This window comes from Petaurus breviceps, unplaced genomic scaffold (assembly GCF_028583685.1).
Source record: "Petaurus breviceps papuanus isolate PSGF00001 unplaced genomic scaffold, PetGlider_PUasm1.0 79, whole genome shotgun sequence".
Taxonomy (NCBI): Eukaryota; Metazoa; Chordata; class Mammalia; order Diprotodontia; family Petauridae; genus Petaurus; species Petaurus breviceps.
The window spans coordinates 15,475,431-15,501,952 of NW_027186523.1; the positions used below are offsets into that span (position 1 = coordinate 15,475,431).

The 26,522-nt window shown below is 39.8% G+C and overlaps 1 protein-coding gene and 1 pseudogene across 2 annotated transcripts in view; one reads left to right on the top strand and one right to left on the bottom strand.

Annotated features, from left to right (window-relative positions):
• The window catches only part of LOC138175841 (glyceraldehyde-3-phosphate dehydrogenase-like), a 303,386-nt pseudogene extending 288,378 nt beyond the window's left edge, over positions 1–15,008 (bottom strand).
• The window catches only part of CAMK1D (calcium/calmodulin dependent protein kinase ID), a 482,788-nt gene that overhangs the window by 220,079 nt on the left and 236,187 nt on the right, over positions 1–26,522 (top strand). The gene's annotated exons all lie outside the window — the stretch shown is intronic.

A 26,522-nucleotide genomic window follows, 5' to 3' on the forward strand; every position in this document is an offset into this window, starting at 1 on the left:
TGGGGTGGGGGAGGAAGGCAATGAACATTTATTAAGCTCCAGCTATGATCCAGGGACTTTACAAATAGGATCCCATCTGATAACATCAAACAGAACAGACATTCCTAATCCAGCATGCTGCACAAGTCATCCCTCAGCCTCTGAAGACTGGTAGGGAGTGGGGAGCTCACTACAGCCAGGCTTCTGATTAGTGTGAATAAGGTTGCATTTTTTGAATCCACACTGCTTGTTTTCATTGAGTTGGAACCAGTGTCTGTATTTTACATAATTTTATCTTCAAAGAATGTGAATTTTCTAATGAAATATTGAATGATTTTTAAAAAACCACCAAAAATAATGTGAATTCAAATACATGTGGCCATTTCAGGAGATTCGTTATATGTACTAATTGAGATTCACCTCCTGAAGTGGCTCATTCCTCTTTTAGACATTTCTAAGTCCCTTTGCTCCTCTTCTGCCATCTGGGGCCAAGCAGAACAAATCCCACCCCTTTCTCACAAGATATCTTCAAATATTGAAGACAGCTCTTATGTCTTCATCTACTCTACTCTACAGGGAGATTAAACTCTTTGAGCCTCAGTTTCCTTATATGTAAAATAAAGATCATTATATTTGAGCAGTTTCAGTGTTGGGAAGAAAGCACTTAGCAACCCTTAAAATGCTTATGTAAATGTGAGTGCTATATAAATGTGAGTTATTATTAATTATGTTAAGTTCTCTTCTAGCATTATAATTTTATCATTTTGTGTCTTACAAATGTCTGTCCCATCTGTAGTGCAGCTGCTCTCATTTATCTCCTTAGAAGGAATCTTTACGTCCATGATTATAGAGAACTTATGAGGAAACATGCTAACCATCTCCTAACAGAAAGGTGCTAGACTTTGGGGGCAAAAAGAAATAGACATTTTTTGGATGTGGTCAGTGGAGAATTTTGTTGCACTTGATTTTTTCACTTGGTTAAGCAGACAGGTTTTGTTTTTCTTCCCCTCCCCCCATTTTTCAGTTATAAGAGGAATAGAAATAATTTTTTGCTAATTGAAAAACATAAAGTTTAATTTTTTGAAAAGATTCAGCGAAGTTCTCAGCTAGATGTATCTGGAAACTTCCTGCTATTTATTTAGGGTTAAGGTTTATAGTGACTTACCAGCTTTGAATAAATAGGATGACAAACAGAGATAAAGGAACAAATACATGTCAAGAATAGATGACCATTTTACATCTATCAGATTGACTAAAATGATAGAAGGGGAAAGTGACAAATGTTTGTGGGGATGTGTAGAAACTGGGACCTTAATTCATTGTTGGTGGATCCATGAGCTGATCTGATTATTTTGGAGAGAGATTTGGAATTATGCCCAAAGACTTATTAAACTGCCTATATACCCTCTGACCCAGGAATACCACTATTGGGTCTGTTTCCCAAGAGGATTAGGGAAAATGGAAAATAACTTACATGTCCTAAACTATTTATAGCAGCTCTCTTTGTGGTGGCAAAGAACTGGAAATTGCAGGCATGCCCGTCAATTGGAGAATGGCTAAACAAATCGTGGCATATGTTCATGATGGAATATTACTCTGCTATAAGAAATGATGAGCTCAATGATTTTAGAAAAGCATGGAGAGACCTCCATGAAATAATGAAGAGCAAAATGCGCAGAACCGAGAGAACGTTGTGTACAGTAACAGCAATATTGTTTTAAGAACAACTTTGAGCAACCAAGTCATTCTGACTGTTATAAATACCCAAATTAACCTCAAAGATTCTATGAAGGAAAATGCTATCTGAATCCAGAAAGGAATATTGCAGTAGTGTAGGATATGATGAGCTGGTTGATTTAGAAAAAAACATGTAAAGAGTTGAACTTATGAAGGAAGATGCTATCCGCATTCAGAGAAGTAGATGACAGGTGGAAATAAGCATAGTATGGTTTTATGTATATGTGTGTGTATGTTTATAGATATCTATGTGCATGTGTGTATGTGTGCAGTTTCCCCATCTGTAAAAAGGAATTGGCCTGATTGCTGAGTTGAATGATCCCTTTCATGTCTAAATCCTTGAAGCTGAAAGATGTAAGTTTAGGGTGTGATCATTTATTATAAGAAAATTTGAGATATCACAAATGAGTTCTCCACAAAATTCAATGGCACTCTCCCTTGGCACATTTAAAATATATCCTCATTAAATTAAAAAAATACATTTATGTGCAACTATTTAGAAATGATGTATGGTCTATAAATTGAGTTCACTTTAGTGGGGTCACTGATAGCTATGTGGACATAGGATAGTCACATTTCAGCAAATCCAAATCAAATCCATAGACATTTATGTATAGGGAACTGTTCTTTGTATAAAGTAAATGAAACATGGTTCCAGGGTGGAGTGGACCTGATAATGCCAAGTGAGCAAATTAATGGAATGATCAGTCAGTCAATATACATTTATTAAGTGCCTGCTGTATGCCAAGCACCATGCTAAATACTGGGGCTACAAAGAGGCAAATGACAGTCTTTGCCCTCAAGAAGCTTACATTCTAGTGGGGGATACAACAGATAGCTTTGTGTAATTTATATACAGGGTAAATGTTAAGTAATTAACAAAGGGAGTCACTGGAATGAAGAGGGGTTGGGAAAGGTTTCCTATAAAAGATGGGATATTATTTGGGACTCGAAGGAAGATGGGGTAGCTTATTGGGGGACAAAAGGTGGAAGAGCAGTGCAGGCATGGGACATAGAGAAAATCCAGAACTGAGATAGAGATTGGACATGTGTTTTCAATAATGTAGGTGGGGTTGTCAAGCATACTACCCAGCATGCTGTTCAGCACACTCCTGAGTGTGGAATCAGGTTAAAATGTAATTGGGAAATGTTTAACAACAACAACCACAAAACCCAACAAACTAGATAATGGGAATATGTTGTTTTCCAAGTCAGGATGCAGATTCTTACACATGGTTTGTTGTTGCACTTGTTTCAGTCATGTCCAGCTCTTCATGACCTCACTTGGGGTTTTCTTGACAGAGATACCAGAGTGGTTTGTCATTTTCTTCTCCAGTTCATTTTACAGATGATGAAACTGAGGCAAACAGGGTTAAGTGACTTGCCCAGGTTCACACAGCTAGGAAGTGTCTGAGGTCAAATTTGGACTCAGGAAGGAGTCCTCCTGACTCTAGGCCTGTGCAAGACTCTATCCATTGCGCCACCTAGCTGCCCAAATGTATAGTTTAGTTGTCTCCATTTCTATCTGATTTTGACACCACTGGTAATAAGGAGCAATTAGTACAGAACTTCCTTTACCTAAGCAGGTGGACACCTTCTCTGCAATTTATAATTTAGAGAATGGCCTAGAGCACTGAGTGGCTAAGGGACCTGCCTTGAGCCACACAGCCAGCATGTGTCAGAGACAGGGCTGGAACCCTGATCTAGCTCTGGGGGCCAGCTCTCTATCCACTACTCATGCTGTCACTCATAAGCATGGTGACCTTGTTCAAAAATAATAATTAGGGATTGCTGACTGTTCCCTGTCAGCACAGTTGGCTTGCTTTTCAAAAAAGTTTACCTATTCTAAGGGAGTATTAATTATCACATTTAAATGTGAGGCACATTCAATGAAAATCAGGTGAAAAGTAAAAACTACAGAGGACCCAGAATGAGGGTGCAAATAGTTTTATTATAATGAATCAAAATTTTAAAGAGAAAAAAAATCAATAAGAAAATTTACTCATGCCCAGCAACTGTTAGTGACTGGGCTTTTAACCTTTTACAAAATTATTTGATTATAGAATGTAAGAGCTGGGAAGCCAGACTCTCTTAGCTTATACATTCACTTCTTAGCTTACAGATTCACATCTCTCTTAGCTTACAGACTGATCTGTAAGATTGAAGTCAGAGAAAAGAAGCAGTTTGTCCAAGATCTGATAGATAATAAACAGGAGAGGCAAGATTAGATACCAAGATCTCAGTCTAAATACAGTATTGTATATTTAAATGTGAACTCTTACTCGTGTGTGTGTGTGTGTGTGTGTGTGTGTATGTGTTTGTTGACTTCTGAGGACTTCACAAGAACATCAGGCTTGCTGTTTGATCTTGCCTTGGCTTCACAAGAGATGGGTCTTGTTTTTTATGTTACTGTAAGGGTATGGATCCTCACTGGGGAGGTGGGCTGTCTCAATCAGTCTGTTAATCAATAAACATTTATTAAATGCCTACTATGCATCGGGCACTGTGGATACAAAAAGAGACATGAGATGGTCCCTGCCCTCAAGGAGCTTACAATCTAATAGTTTATCTGTGGGTGTTGGAAGCTGGAGAAGAGATCTGAGATGGTCATATTTTATAGCATCCTATTATATATATATATAGCATGGCTATTGGGTTAATTGGGTGAGGTTTGTCTGAGAGTGTAATTCTGAGGCCCTGCCTGTACCAAATGATCAGCACCACCAGGGAAGAGACAACACACAGCAAGCATCAGATGAAATTGGGAATGTTTGGAGGATTGGTATTTTACCCTTACGGATTTAAATTAGAACTAATTCTCCAAGATTTTGCTACCCAAAGAAGGGGTTTGGGCACTAGACAAAAAAAAAAAGTTCATCTTAGTGAGCATTCCTTTTACCTTAAGGCTTGAAGGACCTGAGGAACCTGTCATTCTGTCCTGTAGTCTGACAGAGAAGTAGCAGCAAAACCCTTTCCTCCTAAGTGGATTACAACATGAAGATAATTAATTTGCTGCCCTGTGATATATCAGAAAGAAGCAAAGACTCTGAGCCAGACTTACAGAGAGAGAAAGAGACAGAGACAGGGACAGAGAGAAAGAAAGGGAGGAAGAGGGGAAAGAAGGAAGGGAGAGAGAAGAGAGAGAACATGTCAATTTTGAGCATTTCTTTTGTGTAAATTTCCTCATTTGGAACAAACTGTGCAAAAGGTAATCCAGATTTGTTTAATTTTTAAATGAGCCTGACCTTTTCCATGCAGATGGTAATTGGCTGCTTGAAAAGACAGTCCTGAGTGACCAGCACTTTGATTTCTATGATTTACAAGTGATTCACTTTACTTGGAGAAAATGGAAGTTGGGGGGGGGGGATTGGTGGTGGCGGTGGTAGCAATGGTGCTGGAGAATGTACACAGCAGAATTGCCAGTTGGGAAGGTTTGGGTTAAACTCATTTCTGATGCCCTCCCCCTGTTTCTCAAGGTTCTCTTGCCATATCTCATAGAGGACCAGGGGCAGCCTGTAGGTCTTTGAAGCAGGCCTTTTCCAAACAGTAGGTAGCTTTAGATGGCAGCACGTCCTCCTCAGATCCTCCAGTGGGAACTCAGCAGGAAATTGCATTTGTCAGCCATCACCATTCCCTAGAAGGAGAGACTTTAAAGACAAAAAAACTTCTTAGTAATATTTGTTCCCAACCACTCAACCAATTTTGTATTCTCTCAGGCCAGAGCTTCCTATTAAAATGGAGTAGCCGTCAATGTAATTCTCCTTTTCAAATGTGTGTTTTAATGTGCTGTTAGTACACCTTTCAGTTAGCTTCTTGACTAATCAGATCTTTGGGAGAGTTGGGAGGGATCTGAAAGCAAGGATGAAACCCTCTCATTTACAGATGTTTCCCCAATTGTGAAGTAACTTGAAATGCCAAATACCAGGATTAGGGGAGAATGAGTATGCCATCAACTCTAGTCCTTTGTGAATTTTGGTCATAAAAAGGAAAGATCGAAAGGCTGGTCATTCATCCTCCTGAAAACCTGTAGGGTGATTCATCATAATGACTGATGAATGCATTGTGGTATCTCTTGTAGTGTTATATAGTTTACCTTCAAAAAAATATTATACTAAAATTTCATTGTACCACAGTTTGCCATAATGCTTGTAGGGCCTGGCCTATCATAGACTCTGTTTACTTTAAAAAAAATTTTTTTTGGTCTTTTTGGAGGGGGGAAGGCAGGGCAGTTGGGGTTAAGTGACTTGCCCAAGGTCACACAGCTAGTAAGTGTTGAGTGAACTCAGGTCCTCCTGACTCCAGGACTGGTGTTCTATTCACTGTGCCACCTAACTGCACCTTAGACTCTATTTGAGGATATTTAATTAGAGAAATACAAAAGGTATTTGATATGAAGAGTCTTATAAAATAAAAAAAACTTATAAAAATAAGCTATGGTATGAACAATGAATGAGGAGAAGGTAATAGCAAGAACCTATTCATTTAAAAATTTTCCCCTGCCAGAGGATGGTACTTTAAAAAAGATCAAATTATCAAGTATTTATTTTATTTTTTAAATTTATATTTACTTTGTTCCTTTTTAACTTTATTTTTAATTTATAGAATGAAACAGGTATTTCCATAACAATACACTAAAAAAGATGATTGCACACAAAACTGTAAATTTACTAAGCACAGCTTGCTATTCCTTTCAAACATGTAACAAAGTTATCATGTAAATGTCTTTTTCTTCCACCACTCCTCTGTAATGTAATGCCAAGGAAAGGCAACTTCCCAGGTTCAAAATACCAGCATAGGTGCTCTCTATTTTATTCAGTAACAAACCCAGAACAGAGAAGATCGAAACATGACATCATTCCAAATGCAGCATTTACTAAGTGTGATTAAATAATCTCCAAGTACTACCCCACCCCAGGACCTTCCAATCATTCAATCAATTACAAAGTCTCTGTTCCAAATACTTCTCCACCCCTAGGCTATACCTTAATTAAGTCCACCACAAAGCCCCTCTTCTCAAATGGAGATTAGTTTCCAAACATAAGTAAAATACATTCATTTGCTCAACCATAGAACACAAAAAGGTCAAAAGTTCCCCACCCCTGGATCACAATTGAATCTACCCCAGAGTTACATCAAGTTTAAACACAGCACTTAATACCCAAATGGAGGTCTTTTCTTCATCTTGACACGAGGCAAGTTCTCAGCAATCTTAGTTCCTGGGGAGACAAGGCTTAGCAAGGCCATAAGATACATTGCCAGTCCCTTCATGAATTTATCCTCTGTCTGTAGAACAGTCCTAGAACCCCTGAACACATTAGCAAAGCCCTCTCCCAGGATTTCTGTAAACATACAACAAGAAAATCCTTCTTCAGGGCTTCTGAACCAACAGAAAGGCTCCCAGACCCCTGCAACAACAGCACTGTCCTTCACCAGTGGACAGTATTCATTCTGTCTGCCGGACAGTCTCCAGACCCCTGCAACAACAGTACTGTCCCTCACCAGTGGACAGTATTCACTCTCTGTCTGCAGGACAGTCTCAGGCCTTCTTAACCAAATGCCAGGTTCCAGGACTTCTTCAACAGGACAGTCTTTCACCAGTGGACAAATCTGGCAAAATAACATCAAAACAGACAGACAAAGTACCAGCAAAACAGCCATGTCTCCTCAGTCCTTGGCAGCTCAGGGGGCAGGTCTCAAAGGTCCAGGGCAATTCAAAGCGGCCACCAGCAATTCTGCTTCCAAGAAGCTCTTCTGCCTCTCTCTTGTCTCTCCAAATCTACATCACCAGCTCCTCCCACTTCAGGACTTTCTTTTCACATCAACAAGCCCATCCCACAGGTGGGATTAACAAACTCTGGGTTTTAATACAATCAATTTGAAAACCAAGCCAATACAGGGGAATCTTTAATTGCCATTACTATCACACCCCTGCCCTAAAGATGGCTATCATTAGATATAAACAGGTGTGTGTGTGTGTGTATACGTAAAATTATTCTATACCCACTTCTATTAGTTTTTTTCTCAGGATGCAGAAAGTGAGCCTTATATGTGGAAGGTATTGTACTAGGCCCTGGAGCTAGAGATGTAAAACAGTAACTCAGGGGGTGGCTAGGTGGTTCAGTGAATAGAGCACCAGCCCTGGAGTCAGGAGGACCTGAGTTCAAATTCTGTCTCAGACACTTAACATAAAAACTAGCCATGTGACCTTGGGCAAGTCACTTAACCCCAGTTGTCCTACCTTCCCCCTCCAAAAAGCAAAAAACAAACAAACAAAAAAAACCCAATAACTCAGTCTCTTCCCTCGAGGAGCTCAACATATAGCAGTAAGAATGAGACATTCTCCGCTCTCCCCTTCCCCCCTCAAATAACCTGTATTTTAAATTGTGAAATGATCAAGTTCACAGATGTCCAATAGAATTAACTGAGATGGTCAAGTAGGGAGAGAGAATTCTTAGCTGGGGAGGTGGGGAGAGGGCTGAGGGAAATTAGGTAAGGCTTCTGGAAGAGTTAGTATCTTAGATGGGCCTTGAAAGGTGATCATCAATGACAGACTGGTGATTGAGTGAGAGAACATGCTAGGCACGGAGAACAGTTTTCAGAATGGAAGAGAGGTACTATGTTCTCTCCTTCTGTTAGAATGTAACACACTGAAGGTAGGTCTGTCTACACTTGTGTCCCATTGCTTAGGATAGTACTGGACACATAGTAAGGGCTAAATAAATGCTTTTCATTTATTCATTCAGAATAGATTGTCTAATAGTAAATCATTTCTTTTTTTGGTTGGAGAGTATTGTGTCTGAAGGGCAGTACCATGAGCTAAGACTGGAAACGTAGATTGGAGCCAGATTATAGAGAGAGCCTTAAATGTCTAGCTAAGGGTTTGGGAATTACACAGGATGGGCAGGAATGGATGGCCTGTGATTTATCTCATTGGGAGGATTGCCCACACTGATAAAGTCACAGATCAGTAGAGTTTTGGAGACAGTATGTCTAGGGGTGGGGGAGGGGGTGGGAAAGGGTGTGGTGGGTGGCATGTGTATGCCATTACAGATTTCTGAAAAAGGAAGCAGGTAGATTGCAGGTAGATGTGTATTGTAAGGTAGATGTGCATTAGAAAGATTATTTGCCTTTGGTGTGAAGAATAGATTGTAGAGGAGAGAAACTGACAGGGAAATTTACTATTATAGTAGTCTAGGTAAGAGCTTACGCTGTAGTGGTATCTAAGTGAGTGGAGAGGGCAGATGCAAGAAATATTTTGGAGATGGCATTGACCAGACTTGGAAAGTGATAGGATGAGGAAGTGAAAGAAGGGAAAAGTTAAGAGTGCCTCTGAGGTTTTGAGCTTGGATGAGTAGGGGAAGAGTGGTGTCATCAACAAATATGGATAAGTTAGGGGGTTTAAGAAAGATCTGAAGTTTACTTTTGGATTTGAATCTGACACATTGGCAAGATATCCAAGTGGAGATACCCAGTAGGTGGTTTGAGATATAGGACAAGTGAGATTCTGTACAAGCAAGCAAGCAAGCAAGCTAGTCTCTGCTGGTTTCTGTATGAAAATCCTGCAGTTTTTCCCCCCTTTTTTTGAGGGGGGGGGAATGTAGGGCAATTGGGGTTAAGTGACTTGCCCAAGGTCACATGGCTAGGTTTTGTGTGTGTGTGTGTGTGTGTGTGTGTTAAGTGTCTGAGGCCGGATTTGAACTCAGGTCCTCCTGACTCCAGGACTGGTGCTCTATTCACTGCACCACCTAGCTGCCCTTTTCCTTCTTATTCTAATAGAGTAAGAGGTGTACTCTCTCCATCTGTATACCTTCATAGATGGTTTTCATGGATGTCTCAGATCACTTGGTAGTCAATCTTCCAGGCCTGAAACTCTGCACTTGCTGGGTTTGTCCTTGAGGGAACAGATAGGGTGTTATTACTCAGATCATACAAGATGCTTTTCCGACTTGGTAAGACCCTGAGCTTTACTTTGCTAGCATAGCTAGGTCATCATTACCCCCCATTTTGGTTGAGTAGTGAATTAAGGAAACATAGCTTTCTCTCTCTCTCTCTCTCTCTCTCTCTCTCTCTCTCTTCTTTCTTTCTTGCAATTGGGGTTAAGTAACTTGTTCAAGGTTATTTCTGGGTGTGGTTCTAAGTATCTGAGCTTGGATTAGATCCTAGGTCATCTGACTCTGGAGCCAGAGCTCTTACTTGCTGAGCCACCTGGCTGCCCCTAAGCAATTGGGGTTAAGTACTTTTCTCAAGGTTACACAGCCAGGTGTTTCTGGGTGGGTGCTAAGTTGTCTGAGCCTGAATTTGATCCCAGGTCATCACGACTCTGGGGCCATTGCTCTTATTCACTGTGCTACCTGGCCATCCCAAAACATAGCTTTTCAAATTTAGGAGGAGATGCATTTATAAGAGACATCCTGTTAGAGAAATAGAATTGTAGCGCTAGAAATGACCTTAGAGATTATCTAGGGGTCTGCATTGTTCAGTCATTTTCAGTTGTGTCTAATTCCTTTTGGGGATTTTCTTGACAAAGACACTGGAGTAGTTTGCCATTTCCTTCTCCAGTTCATTTTATAAATGAGGAAGCTGAAGCAAGCAGGGTTACATGAATTCCAGGGTCACACAACTAATAAGTGACTGAGGCCAAATTTGAACTCAGGTCTTCCTGACTCCAGACCCAGTACTTTATTCACTGTGCCACCAAGCTGCCTTCTAAGGGATAGGAAGGATAGAAGGAAATTCTTATTAGCAGAAGGGAGAAAGGAAGGGGGGCATGTCTTTTATGAATGCAAAGATTGAATGATCTTCATAGGTAAAGGTTTGTAGAAAGGTTTATGTACATTGGGGCCATTCCACATCACTTTCCAAGACCAAAGTGCTACTTTTATTACTATAGCACAAGGTACAGTTCCTATCATGTACAAGTGATTTAAAATCTAGCTAGGTATATGTGTATATATCTGTGTGTCTGTCATGTCTGTGTGTCTATGTACCTATCATCTGCCTATCTCAAGGCTGCATATTTTTCCTTGTTAAATTCCTATCTTTAATTTTGGTTTTGTTTTCTGAATTGTAAAGATTTTTTTAAAAAATCTTGAGTGTCTTTAATTGTATCATCATTCAAGGCTTCCCTCACTGTTAATATCACAGAGATGGAAGGGATATCAGGGATATCTAGTTAAACTACTTCATTTTACAGTTGATGAAACAAGACTCAGAGAGTTTAAGTGACTTGCCTGTGGTTACACAGGTTGTAAGTTGCAGAACTGGGATTCAAACTCAGGTCCTGGGGTCTCCAAGTTTGGCATGATCAATCCGCTTTGGGTATAGTTTTTTTTCTTTAAGAAAAAGTTCTAAACTAAACACTAAAATCAAATGCCAAATAAGATGAGCATTTCCATATATGAAGTAGAACAGAAAAAAAGGGGATTAAACAGGAAACTGAGTCTGTTTTATATAGTTTGCTTCCTTTTTATGTATACAGTAAATTTAACATATAACTTTCTAAGCTGTATTGATTGTTTATGTTACCTTCTCACCTACCTTCAGTTCTCTTCTATGTATAAAAGAAATGCTTTAATGAAATGCTTTCTTTTTCTTTTTTTGATAACTCAATCACTAACTCTCCTTTCTCTCATACCTTTCTACCCCCAAATTGAAAAAAAAGAAAAGAAAAAAAATCCCCATAATAAATATGCACGGTAAAACAAAACAAATCCTCTCATTGGTCATGGCAAAACAAAACAAAAGAAAACAAACAAACAAAAAAACCACCAACTTATCTTATTTTGCATGGTTGAGTCCATCTCCTCTGTGACTAGTTATTTGACTAGATTTCCCAAGTCTTTCAAAGTTGTTTCACTTTATAATATCACATGTAATTTGATCCCTTGCTTCTACTCACTTTACTCTGCATCATTTCATACAAGTTTTCCCAAGTATCACTGAAACCATCCTTTTTGTCATTTTTCATGGTGCAATAATATCCTGTGATATTCCTATACACCATTTGTGGAGCCATTTCCCAATTAAAAGGAAATGGGGTTAGTTTGGCATAACTTGTTCTTAATGAATCCCTGTGGGCTCCTAATGATGTCTAAATCCTCTTATATCTTCTTACAAACCACGTATTTAATAATCTTTCTTTGATTTTTGCAGAAGATTGACATCAAGCTTACAATTATGTAGTTTTTTGGAATCTAACCTTTTTTTTCCTTTTTGAAGATCAGATTATTTCCATTTCCATTTCCCTTTCTCTCTGATTTATTATTGACTGTGTGTCTGTGATCACTCTACATGTTTCTTTCATCCCTTTAGTCAGTCACTTATACGTTCATTTAGTAATTTATTCAAAGATGTCTTCTTAAGCCCCCGCAATAGGTAATGGGCTATGATGGGCACAGATAGATCTGTAACTAGGAAATCTTTTTTTCTCAGATCAAATTCAGTTGTGGGGCATGGGGAGCAAACCTCAGGACACAAGACTCTGGTAATGTAAGACAGAAAGCCAAGCTCCCTCTCAGTGAACGAAAAGAATGTTATGGATGTCCCTTGTGAAAGACAAAGGAAGGCACAGCTTGCTAAAACCATCTGCTTTGGAAAAAGTGCGTTTATGCTTAAGTCCCTAGCCCCTGGGGTGGTAGTAGGTGAGGGGGCAGCTGTAGGGGGAGGAGAGCCTTGATGTTAGGACTCTGGAGGTGGTGAAACAGGGGATAATGAAGGATTGAAATATTGCTGCACAGTTTTGGATCAGCAGAGGACTTTGGGGTGTGGAGATGTTGGACTGGAGGGTGAGGGGACCTTGGAGGGGAAGAAGCATACAATCCTTGCCCTTACTACTGAAAGGTCCTTATCGCCACATCCTAGTTACAACTTTGCAGAGAGAGGTAGGGTGATGAGTAAGACAATTTCCCTGCCCCCAAGAATCTTCCAGAATGGTAGGAGTGATACAACCAATGCAAATATCTATAATCAGTTAGAGGATATGGCAAGGTGAGTGCCCAGTGCTGACATTCATCTAGGCCAAGAGATGGGAGCTTACTTTAAAGGGACTAATACTAAGATTTTACTATTTCCTAATCCATTTTATGCTTCACTTCTCTCTCTGTGATGTTTGGGCTACCCTGATCACCTTGAAGACCATTCTTTGATGAAGAAGATGGAAATGAAATTGGAATTACACAGCTCTGCCTTCTCTTATCTTCCCCAAGAAGTGGGCCTGAACCTTTTTTTACTCTTTTTGCTCTGAACTTAGCACCCTTCCCCTTCCAAAAAAAAAAAATTCCTTTCCCTCTTCAGTAGTTGTTTCCAGTCTCATTCATTATGGCTCAGGCACAATTCTTACTGGATGTGTGGCTTCTTGTCTTAATCTTCAGTAACATTTACCTCCTTCCACTTTTTGTACTTAGGTGGAGTTTTGCACTGTCTCCTTTCTTTCAAAGATGGTTGTGGAGTTATGTAGGTGTGAGTGTGTGTATTTGAAAGGCAACCTATCCCTCTAATTGTTATTATAAAAGATGATCTCATCTGAAAGCGTGAGTTAGGGAGTAATTCTTTATCCTGTCAAACCAGCATTTATGTGATTTAAGGGTAGGAAAAAAAAACAAACCCTCAAATGCCAAACAAGCCACCCAACAAACCCAGGCATCTAAAGATGTAGCAACCTGTCACATTAAACAAGTTTGTTTCCCAATCACACTTAAAATTGCTGGGTGTGAGCTTTGTTTGTAGGAGCCGCTCATTTCTCAAGTCATGTTTGGGAAATAGTGATCTTAATCACCTTTTTTCTTCATGCTTTGCCAATAGCTATTGACCTTATCTTTCCTAAGCTTCTGCAAACAACAGAAAATGCATAATAATAGCTAACATTCATATAACTTTCAAGATTTGCAAAGCATTTTATAAATATCTCATTTTATCCTGACAACAACCCTGTGAGGTGGGTGGCTTGCCCACCTTGTTTTACACATGAGAAAAGTGAGGCCAAAAAAGGTTTAATGACTTGCCCAGGTGACAACCCCCTCTTCCCCCTCCCAGAATGCATTGGAATTCTGGTTTATTAATCCAGATCTAGGGCTCTATCCTTTGTGACACCTAACTGCTTATGGGACCAGGGACCCTGGGAGAGTCATTTTCTTCCTTTTTTCTTTCTGGTTTTAATTTTCAGAGATTCATTGAACATTGACAATGCATGTGATGTTCTAGAAAACTTAAAGGTTAATTTAGATCATAAGCATTTTGTCCCATGGGGAATCAAAAAGGGATTTTTTGGAGAGATTTCCCAACTGCTACAGGGTGTGGCAGCCCAAAGTAGGAAGGTTTTTCTCAAGGAGTGTGTTTCTTTCTCATTTGACCTGGGCTCTGAGTGACCATTCTCCTAGTATGTGAATGACTAAAGGTTATGGGTGTATAGGATGGAGGTAGTTTAATGTAAAGGAAATGATCCAGGAAGAAGGGAATACAAGTTTGGGCATGTTTGGGGGGACTTTACTACCAAGGTCCCTAGTTTCCAAATCCTCTTGCATTTTTTACTAAGTGTATAGTCACAAATTCCTCCTACAAGCTCTCTTTAATAATGATCATTGTAATTCCCACACTGCTCTAAGTTATAAAGTGGTGAGGGCTTTCCTCATAACAACTCCCCATAGATCTGTTATTACTGTTTTCTAGATGAAGAAAGTGAGAGGGGGAAGGACTTTACTGTAAGCACCAGAGCCTGAATCCTCCAGACAACAGGGCTAATGCTCCTGCACCATCCTGTTGCCTTTTTTGTTCCCTTCAGCCTGGCTCTTCCATTTGTGTATATTTCCTGTCCTTTCTTTTTCTTTGGCCTCTTCCTGCCCTCCTCCTTTGGTCCTTCTGCTCATTCTTGACCCACACCCCTGGCAGCATTCATATTCAAAAGGTGAAAACTATATGTGTGACTCTAGCAAGAGGTTTGATGGAGTGTGGCTGAAACTAATGCCCAAAATGAGGTTGGGGGATTATCTGTGGATTTCAGTGATCCATCCCTTCCCACTTTACTTGTCACAGATAATTGGAATGTATTCATCCCCGGAAGCTTTAATTGGAGGAATAATGTCTGTCTTGATAAGAAAAGAGGACCTTTAAAGCACACTTGTCCTCCAGGGTCTTTGCTGGCAGTTTGTTCACTACTGGGATTCAAATGAAGGGGTACCTGAGCCAGAAAAATCCAGTGTGGTTACAGTGGTCTTTGTGTGTAAGTTCTCAGTGGTTCTCTGAGCCCTCTGCTGGATTTGAGGGTAATAATGCCAATTTCAGAGTTTACCATGTACTCTACATACTCCACCCTAAATCAAGGCTCACAATGACCCTCTGAAGTCTCAGATGCCACAGGTAGCCTTATTCCCATTTTGGAGATAAGGAAACTGAGGCTTTGAAAGGTTAATTGTTCATAGTCACACAGCTAGTATATTTCAGAGGCAGGATTTGGTCCAGATCTTCAGGACTCCAAGGTTAACATTTTACATAACATCAACAACAACAATGATAATAGCAGCTAACCTTTATATAGCAGTTGCTATATGCCCAAATATTATCTCATTTGATTCTCACAAAGGCCCTGGGAACTAGGTGCTATTATTATCCCCATTTTACAGAGAAGGAAATTGAGACAAACAGGTTAAGTCACTTGCTTAGTATCACACAGCTAGGAAATGTCTGAGGCCAAATTTGAAATCTAGTCTTCCAGATCCAGCTCTCTAACCACTGTGCCACCTATCTGCTCCTAAAAATAACCTCATGTTTTCTCTAAAGAGGATGCCCCAAAGGCCTAACCTATGTTTTGTGTTCTGGAGAGGAAAGAGTGTTTGTAATGCTATTCATCTTTCTTGTTTGAAGGTGTGAGAGCAAGCTTTGCAGAGATTAGAGCAGTGGTAGGTCTCTCTGGGTCTCAGTTTCCTGTAATGTTAATAGGATAATAAGATCTTCCCTACCCATTAATAGGCCTCAGGTGGAGCCCATTAAGGAAAGCTTGCTTTGGGGAGGCTTGGTTGTAGGAAGACTGATACTTTTTGCTAATTTCTAATTAGGCACTGAGTTAGGAGGGTTTTGATGCCTTCTGGCTCTGAGAAGTGTATATATACTCTAAGTTGGTCTTTTGCTTTGGGGGCTCGATTATGAGAAGGATCTTGTGATTCCCTGGTTGAGATTCTGAGTAGCCACATGTTCAGAGCTCCCTGACTGCTCAGATTTAAAGACTCTCTCTATCCGGGGATGTATGTAAAGTGTGTAGCAATATTGCTTTCATTCAGGCAGTCAGAGCCCTGTTGGTCTTTATTTCTCTGCATGTATTTTCTCTGATGTTCAGGGTGCTGACCTTTCCCCTGATCTATTGAATGTAATTAAAAGTAGGATTGTTAATTCCTTTTCTTTCCTAGAAAAGCAGATCAAAGAACCTGTGCTAGCAGCCATTCTGCATGTGCTAGGGTGCATACTACATTTCCTCATCTGTTAAATAAGGACATTGGATACAATCAGCAATGTCCCTTCCAAGTGAAACCAACAAGCATTTATTAAGCTCCTATTATATGCCAGGCAGCTCTCAGCTTATGATCCTAAAGTTTTTAACTGGTTCCCTTATTTGGCCTTCATTACTTGGGAAGCAGTAAGAAGGTGAACTTTGTGAGAACTGAACTCTATCAGCACATTTCCATTAGTGATCCCTGACTTTGAACTTCACCCTGAAGTGTCTGTCTCCTAGCCCTTCAGTTCAGTACTGCCAGTGTGCTTCTTTGTAGCCATTCTGACAATGTTGCAAACTGCTTTTTTTTTTTTTACTGGTTCACCACAGATGTGTCGGTAAACAGGAAATGAGGGGGTTTTCCTTTCTTTAACTGAGGAAGGACTACAATGTTGCCTTTCCCATCCTCCCTCTGAGGAAGGGGAAACTAGGGTCTCAAAAAAAAAACCCCAAATGATTTTCTTGGGGCCTGAAACTCTCCTCCCTCTGCTGTCTTCCTGCACCACCAGGACCCTCAGTAGCACTCCTAACACCCCCCCTCCCATCATCCATACCTGCTAAAATCCTACCCAGCTCATATGCTGCCTCCCTCAGGAAGCCTTCCTTGATTCTGATGGACCAGATAGGATGCCTCTGTACTCACACAACCAAAGTGTCTTGTACCTTTTCTTATAGAATGTTTATTGCCTTTTATATAATTTGTATACTCACTGTATTCCCTTCACTACTCTGTGGGATCCTGGGAGGCATTTACCATATCTTATTTATCATTGTATTTGCCATTTAGCTCCTAGTACAGTACCTGGGCAGCCAGGTGGTACAGTGGATAGAGAGCCAGACCTGGAGTCAGGAGGACTCAACTCTCTGAGTTCAAATCTGGCCTCACACACTTACTACCTTTGTGACCCTGGACCAGGTCACTTGATCCTATTTGCCTCAGTTTCCTCATCTGTAAAATGAGCTGGAGAAGGAAATGACAAATAGTATCCCTGCCAAGAAACCCTCAGATAAGGTCACAAAGAGCTGGACACAAGTGAAAACTAACAACAGTACCTTTCCACAATGTAGGTGAGTAATTCCTTGTTTTTGGAATTAATGACTCTGTACTGTAGATTCAAGGGTGCTGAATTTGGAGCCAGAGGACTTAGGTTTTGAATCCTGATTCTGCTACCTGTGTGACCTTTGACAAGTTAGTTCACCTCTCAAGGGCTCAATTTCCTCTTTAGCAAAATGAAGGAGTTGGATATTATCAAGCCCTAAATCTATTTTCCTATGATCATAAGATGACCTCCAGCTCTAAACCCAGGGTGCTAAGACCCTTCCCAGTGTGGCTTTCAGATCTTCAAAGTTTGTGATAAAATATGTCTAGCAATTGCATGAGCATGGGAGAAATTACTGTCTGCATCTAGGGAGTACTCAAACTGAGGAGACCCCAGGTGCCCCCAGAGTAGCAGAGAAAGAATGAATGGATATGGACAGAGCAAGAGAGGCATGAGAGCCTGCATTCATTCTCCTCAAGGAAGCTGAGGAGGGACCCAGAGCTCCTTCACAAAGTGTGACTGCTCTTTGATGCTCCACTAGTTTCTGACTTTCTATGCTTAGTTGTTTTACATCCACTGGCAGGGGCCTGTTTACTGCCTGCTCTGCCCGTGTCAAAGCTGAAAGGAAAATGAGCAGTCAATACAAGTTGATGCTGACTAGGCAGCTTTTCATCAGTTTTTAGTTAAATCCTTAGGAACTTAACTCTCCTCACAATTGGACTAGTTTTCTTACCTTTCAAAGCCTTGTAGAAAATGTGTAAATAGAGCTGGATAAAAATATAAAAATAAATCTTAAATAGATTGTACATTGTATCTCCATAATTAGGATTATGTTAGTATGTTTGTGAGGAAAAATCATCTTTTTAGTACTAATAGTTAGCATCTACATGACTCTTGAAGGTTTGCAAAGGGCTTTATATGTACTATCTCACACAAAAACCCTGGGAAGTAGATTATTTATTATGCCCATTTTACAGATGAGGGAACTGAGGCTCAGAGAAGATAAGTAACTTGCCCACAGCTTGTACCTTAGGCAGGAATTGAACTAGGATCTCTCAAACTCCAAATCCTGTGCTCTATCCACTGAACCACCTAGTTGCCCCTTAAGATAAAATGGATAAATAAAAGAAAAGTAGTCTAGATTGTGGGTGTTAGCACATGAAAGTTGTGGGCTGAGCCCAAGTCCTTGCTGGGAGATGTGAATATGTTTATGGAAGTTCAATTGAGTTTCCATTTCTTCTTGGACCTCAGTGTCATGAATTAGAGTAGAATGTCTTATAAAAAGAAACGGTTGCATTTTGGATTTTACAGAATCTGAGAGTTAGAAAACTACCCAGAGACCATCCAGTCCAACCTATACCTGAATAAGAATGTCTTCTACAATCACCAGGTTTATCTGTCTTTTTAATGAAGACTTTTACTTCAACCATGGGGAAGCCCATTGTCTAACAAAGCAATTCATTCTGCTTTTGAATATTTTAAATTATTAGGAGATAGGTTTTTTTGTCCCCTACTTCTCAAGCCCACTTTTGACTCTTGAAAAGTTCTGACTAATTCTCCCAGACCTGTTGTCTGGGGAGAACATTAGCCTGAGACAGTTACAATTCAGAGTTAGGGTTAAATTAGATAATAGCCATTTTCTTTCCATTCTAGGCAAAATCGCCATTCTTTTGTTTGCTATGATTTGATTTTCTGTAGGTGAATCAGCTATATCTCCTCACCATAAAGGGACATGACAATAGGCATTTTATCCTAAGCTTGGCATAAAGGGAATGAACAGGAGAGAGAGACCTGGCACAGAAGAAGGGAGAGGGCGGTGAAGTGGACAGATTGTGAGACTATGATTTGGAAGGTCTGGGTTTGAATCTTGGTGCTGTCACCTGTGTAACCACAGGCAGAAGACTTAACCTCTTTGAGACTTTCTTACTTTATCTGTAAAATGAGGGGGCTGAACTACATGACCCTCCTGTGAACTATAGTCAAGGGGCAAACATATTTTCAAAAGAAAGTAGAAGACATCCTGGTACAGAGGAAAGAATCCTAGATTTGAGAGTTCAAACTTTAGTTCTTTTACTTATTTTCTGTGTGATTTGGGGGCAAATCACTTGACTTTGGAGGTGGGACCTAATTTCCTAATCTGCTTTAAAAAAAAAAAAAGATGGCTTCCAAGATTTTTTAGTACTAAATCTGCAATTCCTATGAGCTGCAGAAGTATGTCATGAGGATGTCAAATACCCTACTAGAAAATGGGATCTTTTTCAAGGTCCTCAGATCTCCTGTCTGCCCTGAGAAAATGGGAATGATAATCCTACTCTCAAGTTGGAATTTTAATTGCATTTCCTGTTGAAATCTGGTCTGGAAAGTGAAACAGGAGGACAAGAAATGGCTTTGGGAGAGAGGAGAAAGAATCAACACTATGTGGGTATCTAGAAGCTCTCTGTATCTTGAGGTTGTCTGCTTCTCCCTGGAGATTGAGCTGCAGACTTTTCCAGCTGTGTGTGGAAGCAGCTACTTCAGCAAATTAACTGTTTAATGAACATCATGTAAACGACACCCTATCTGGGTAATGCCTGAAGATAGCAAATCTATTTTTATTACATTTACAAAGACTAAAATATCTTAATATGTGTGATATGATCTCTGCATTTCACAAGTTTACAGGAGACTGAATGAAGTCAGTAGGGGATAGGGAAGAAGAGACTATTTAGGAGCCTTCCAAAATATAGCATACAGTTGCTATCTAGTCATTACAACAGAATAATCAGATATCCTGGAAAATAGATAGAACACAGAAGTGTCACTCCAAAAATTAAGGCTTGGGAACTTTTGCCTTCTGAAAGTCCTTCTAGTTTGAGTGGCTCTGTGATCAACAATACACTTACTACCATGAATTACATTGAATCCAACAAGCTCTTATTAAGCACCTACTACTTATAAGGGGCTATGTTTGGTGCTAGGCATACAAAAGCAAAAATAAACGCTCCCTGGTCTCAAGAGTGTATTTTCTCCTTGGGAGCTGGTGGTGGTGATGGTGGTAGGGCTAAAGCTGTAATATGGATACAGAGGAGTAAAAACAAAACACACACACACACACACACACACACAAATTAAATACACAGTAATTTGATGGTATAAGTGTGAGAGATCTGCCAACTAGGAAGATTACTTAGTGCCACTCTTGTCTTCATAGTTTTGGAGTGGTTTGATCCTATCACATAATTTTCTTGGGTTCTAAAATTATATCCCTGGAAGTAATAGGTCCTTAAATTTTGACCCAACCATGTTGCCTAAAAGAACTATATAACTGGTTGATAAAGGATAAACCATGGAATAAGAAACCCAAAGAATAATCATCATTCTTTTTCACAACTCACATATCCCCAAATTAAAACAATCCATATTTCTCCTTTCAGAGAGCTAATGTTAAGATGCCATGGAATATGTGTCCTACTACCAAGCAAATCATTACAATCCTCTTTATTTATCTAATCATAACTTTGAATTTTATGGTTTCTCTCTTTAACAACAAATTCAAAAAAACTATACATTGCTCTAATTTGCTTAACCATCAACCTCTTTAGTCGAGCATTATGTCTATTATCAGTAATACTTCCTTTTGAGTGACCTCAGCCAACAATCAGGCATTCACAACATCTTGTGTCAGGGAAAGTGAAATGCCAATAAAAAAAATCTCAGACCATGTTTTAGTAACTTCTTCTTGTACGATATTGTGTGAACTTACCAGTACTACAGAGGCAAAGTAAACCTTTTTTTTTTTTTAAAGCAGTTCTTAAATCTTTGCCCTGGGCCCTTGCTGTTTATACATTTATGGGGAGGAAAGGGCAAGCTTTAAATTTTATTTTGAGACATTGAAAGTTGATTGATTGATCTTGAAGAACAAAATCAGTTTTTCAGCAAGAAGACCATTTGGAATAAAGTTGGAAAGGAGCCTCTCACACAGATAAAAATGATTTCTCACTGTTTCAGGAAGAGAAAAAGCCCTTTACTTTTTTTTAATCTATTATTTATTTTTAACATTAATTTTTTTAAATTTTGAGTTCTGAATTCTTTCCCTCCCTCATAACCCTCCCCTATTACAAAGGTAAGAAATGGGATCTTAATTATATATGTGAAATCATGCAAAATATTTCCATATTAGCCATATGGCAAAACAAGAAAAAAGCAAGAAAAAGAAAGTGAAAAAAAATATGCTTCAATCTGCATTCAGACTCCATCAGTTCCTTCTTTGGAGGTGGATAGCATTTTTCATAATAAGTCCTTTGGAATTGTCTTGGATCATTATATTGACCAGAATAGCTAAGTCATTTGCAGTTGATTATTGCATAATATTGGTGTTACTGTGTACAATGTTCTCCTGGTTCTACTTATTTCACTTTGCATCCATTCATATGTCTGCCCAGGTTTTTCTGAAATCATCCTGAATAAAGTCCTTCTGTAATTTGCTCTTTTGCATAGAAGGCAACTATGAGGGCAGAGTGTGCAGAGACTCTCTATACATGTACGTGAAGTCTGAGTTCAAGTTTTCAGTGGCATAATTGAGACAAAGAAGCATTGTGGAGCAAAGTCATGAAGAGATAGATTCAGGTTTCTCAAAGAGATAGATTTTACTTCTGACACATAGTGGCTCCGATATCTTCTTTATTTAACTTCTCAGTGTCTCAGGCAACTCTTTAAAACTATACATTACACAAGAACTGCTGATCTGTATGGGTAGAGGGAAAGCCATGCCAATCAATGAGTCAATATTTATTAATTACCTACTATGTGACAGGCACTGTGCTAACCTGAAGATACAGATATAACAAAAGCAGTCCTTGCCCTCAATGGCTTTTCAATCTAATGGTGGTGGTGGTGGAGGAAAATAAAATACAAAAAGAAACTGAAAACCAGGGAGATGGGGGAAAGGAAGGGGACGTGGGAAGTCCCAAATTCATGCATCCAAAGAAATAAGAAATTCTGAGCTGGATTCTCTCCTTTAACTGGAGCTTTGGAGTTCATGACTCTATCCTTCAATCAGAGGGACCTGAGAGTGATGATGAGTTGTAATACCAAAACTGATAGATCCTGCAGGATGATGAGATTTTCCTAATAATGAGCTCTCAAGGGCATGGTGGATAAGTCAGAGAAGTCCCTAGATCTGTGCAGCTGGGTGAAAAATGAGGAGAATGAAATCACAGTTCCAAACTCCTCTCTCCCCACCCCCAAAGTTGAGCACAATATGAGGCAATTACTTGAAATTAACAATGTTCATTACTCTCTCCCTTTCTTTCCATAGCCCCCCCATATTTGTATTCTAGTAGGAGGTCTTTAAAAAAAAAAAGTCTTTTACTTTCCTTTTTTAACCTAAGGAAGGTGCAAAAAAATAGAGTAAAAGAAAGACATATCAGAAATTCATTTTAGGCTGATATTTTACATCCATCTGAGAGCCATCCATTTCCAGTTGGGAAGAATTCTTACAAGGGTAATTTAAAGAGAAAGTTAGACAGCATCTCAGCCAAGCCCAGGTTCAGCCCTTCATAGTGTAGCTTTGTTTTTCTGTTTGAAGAGCTATGATAAACATCTGACAGGCTGATGGCCAGATATGAGTACCCAAAACACCATCCCAGTGTCCCTTGTGTACCTTTTAAAAAATCTGCAGTTTTAGCTTACCCGTACCTCTCTTCCCATCCGTTCACAGATACTTGAGAATTGAGTATATAGAGCGTATCCCAAAAGTCTTAGCGAAGTTTTAAGCATTGAAAGCTCAATATATACCCTGTTTATGCTCACAGATATGATTTTCTGTAAATCAGGTGCCTTCTCTATAAAGTGGGCATTATAATTAACCTTCACTGTTTCCTTCTCACAGCATGATTTTGAGAATGAAATGTGATTTTATATGTAAAGCATCTGGTACACTGCAGTGTCATAAAATGCCATTTAAAACAATTATTATTGTTCCATACCAGCTCTCTATCTACTTGGCATTCAGCATAGGCACAGGCATGAGAAGAATCACCAGCTGTGGCTACTGCATTGAGAAAAATGGTAGTCATATGAGAGAAGGAATAAAAAAGGAGCAGCTTAGGCAAAGGGAACATGAGGACTGACTCCCCAGTCTCTCCAACAAGGAGTCTTTACAGATGCTGCTGTGATAACACAGCCCCCAATTAATTACATGTGCTTTCCAATTTATAAGTCACCCCCCTTACGACAACTCTGTGAAACAGATAGTTCAAGTATTATTATCTCCATTTTATAGATGAAGAAAATGAATCTCATATATAGCCGTGGACACTTACTAGCTCAGGCAAGTCATGGAACCTGTTTGCCTCAGTTTCTCCATCTGTAAAATGGGTGTAATAGTAACACCTATCTGCTAGGGTTGTTGAGATAATAATTGTAAAGTGCTGAGCACAGGGCCTGGCACCTGGCAAGTGCTATACAAATGTTAGCTATTATTGTCATTAATTTGGCACAGTGCCTTGATCGGGTTACCTAGCCAGTGAATGTCAGAGACAGGATTCAGGCTCCGCTCTTCCCAGTGTAAGCTCAGTGCTCCTTTCACTTCACAATGGACAGATAGTTTGCTTTCCTTCTCAGCCAGTGGAGAAAACAGAGGGTGATTGAATAGTTTCTTTCCCCTCTCAGCGTGGAGAAGGCAGAGGGGAGGCTCAGTAGTTACTTTTCTTAGCCGGCACCTTCCCCCACTCCCTCAAGTTAAGGTAGGTGTGATTTCAGTCGTCAAGAATAAATTGCAGTCTTGATTAAAAGAGAGGCCATCTGAAACATGAGAGGAAAGGTCAGTGGAGTAAAGAGTCTTTCTTCAGATTTCTTACTGACCTTCGGATTCTCCTTTGTAGTCTGTTCTAATTTGTATTAGTTATTTGTGTATTTGTCAAGTTTCTTAAGGGGCAGGGACTGCCTTCCTTTAATAACCAGCAACTGGATTGGTGGGTTTGTCTTGGTAGAAGGTACTTAATCACTGTTTGTCTGAGTTGAATTAAATCTGTTTAGGTAAATAAATAATAGGATTATAAATCCTAAGGATGGTGGATGCTGTCCACAGGAAACTGGCATTACTTAGCTGCAGGAAAGATCCTTGACACTGATAAACAATCAGATGAAGAACAGAAAGGTTTGTTGGCCCCCCAGGCAGTACTTGCCAGTGGGAGGCTGGGGGTTTGGTTTCTGCTTGGCTGAGTTTCTGCCCCACCCAAGATTGTAGGTTCAGGGAGGGCCTCTGCTAGTGGAATCATTGTGTTTGCCTTCTCTGGGGAAAGCCCTCCTTTATGACTTTCAGAAGTAGTTATTTTGGGTAGTTAAGGAGTAAGGATGCTCCCTAATTATCCACATCTGACTTGTTCTATGGAAACAGGGACCAGCTACAGTTTTCCACCTACATATATTGTAGGAGGGGTTGTGGGAATTAATGAGAAGATACTTTCAAAGAGTTCCAGATCCAGTCATTCTGCAAGCACACAGTGAGCATCTCTTGTGTGCTCCTAACTGGGCTGGGTACTGTGGAGGTTACCAAAGAATAGGGGAGAATAACAACTCCCACATTTATGTGGCACTTTAAGGGTTAAGTGCTCAAGGTAGTGAGTGAAGAAAGTTTTTTTTCGTGTCTTACAGCTGAGAGACAGAGTGAGGACCTGAGTAGAGCACCAGCCTCCCAAGTCATTAAAACTTGGGTTCATATACAGATTCGGATACATATGTCCAGGACCCTGGACAAGTCACTCTCTGAGTGCCCTAAGCAATTTACCAAAAGTAGAAGTTTCACAGAAGGGAGTTTCCTTCTTGGGAGCTTCCCTGAACCATTGAAATCATAGATAAGGAAACCAGCTTTGAGAAGGGACCGGACTAAACCTGTGGGCTTCTGCCCCCCAAACCAGTGTTTTCTGTTACCTCACTTCCTCTGAGCTAGAAAGTTGTTTGAAACATCAGTCCTACTCTTAAGAAGCTTATGGGGTTTCAGTGGGGTTCTTTGTAGGAAGGGTTCCAGCCATATTCCTGTGATGTTGATTTTATTCATTTGTGACTTGACAAAATGTGCATGGTGCATTTCTTGGTTATTGTTTTCTTTAATTAGGTGCAGCTAGGTGGTACAGTGGGTAGGAGTTCAAGGGGCTAGAGTCAGAAAGATTTTTCTTCTGTGAGTTCAAGTCTGGCCTTAGACATTTACTAGACCTTGGGCAAGTAATTTGTCCTTATTTGCCTCAGTTCCTTATTTGTAAAATGAGCTGGAGAAAGAAATGGCAAACCACTCCACTATCTTTGCCAAAAAAGCCTCAAATGGGGTCATGAAGAGTCGGACATGACTGAAAACTGACTGAGCCATATATTCTGGCTCCAACTTTGTAGCATTTTACTTTATCCCCTCACATATTTTAATTTAATTCCATTAAGGAGGCAGCCTGATATAAGGGAAAGAGCACTAGATTTGCAATCAGAGCACTGGATTCTGCTTTCAAGCTCATTTTCCTAATTACTATCTCTGACACTCTGGTCAAGTCACTTAACTGTCTCTGTCCCAGTATCTCATCTGTAAAATCAGGTGGTTGCAATTGCACTAGACAACCTCTGAAGTGCCTTCTGGGTCTAAACATGATGATTCTATAATTTAACTAACATTAAGTATCTCTCATGTTTAGAGCACCTACTGTTCTCAGCATAGATAATACTAAAACACAATATTGTGGCATAAGTGCATTAGAGGGGTATCTAACAAAGTGCTATGTGCTCTCTAAGGTGGAACCTTACCAGAAGGAGTAATTGGGAGGGGCTTCTTAGTGGAGATGACATTGGAGATGGGTTTTGACAGACCAATAGGAATTAAATAGTTGAAAAGAGAGAGGCTACTCCAGGAATGTGAATGAAATTCTAGAGTCCAACAAAAGAACAGTTTTGATGGAAGCATCAACCTTGGGATGGGGAGGATTATGAAATAAGAAAAGCAGGCACCAAGTTATGGGATGTCAAGCAGCTTATTGCTTACTGAGTAGGCAAGAGAGTCACCAGAGATTTTTCAGCAGAGCAATGTGGCCATTTCTATCTGTAAAGAACATCAATCTGAAAACAAGGGAAGATGCATTGGAGGGATGAGAATAAGAGGTAGGAAGATCTGTTAGGCTGCTATGTTAGTTTAGAGATAATTTTAGCTTAGATAGATGTCAGATGGCATAAGTTTATCAGGGCTTCTTAAACTTTTTCCACTAGTGACCTCTTCAGCATTTCTTAAACAGTTTAAGAAGTATTTTTAGATTACTTATATTAGGATGGTGATG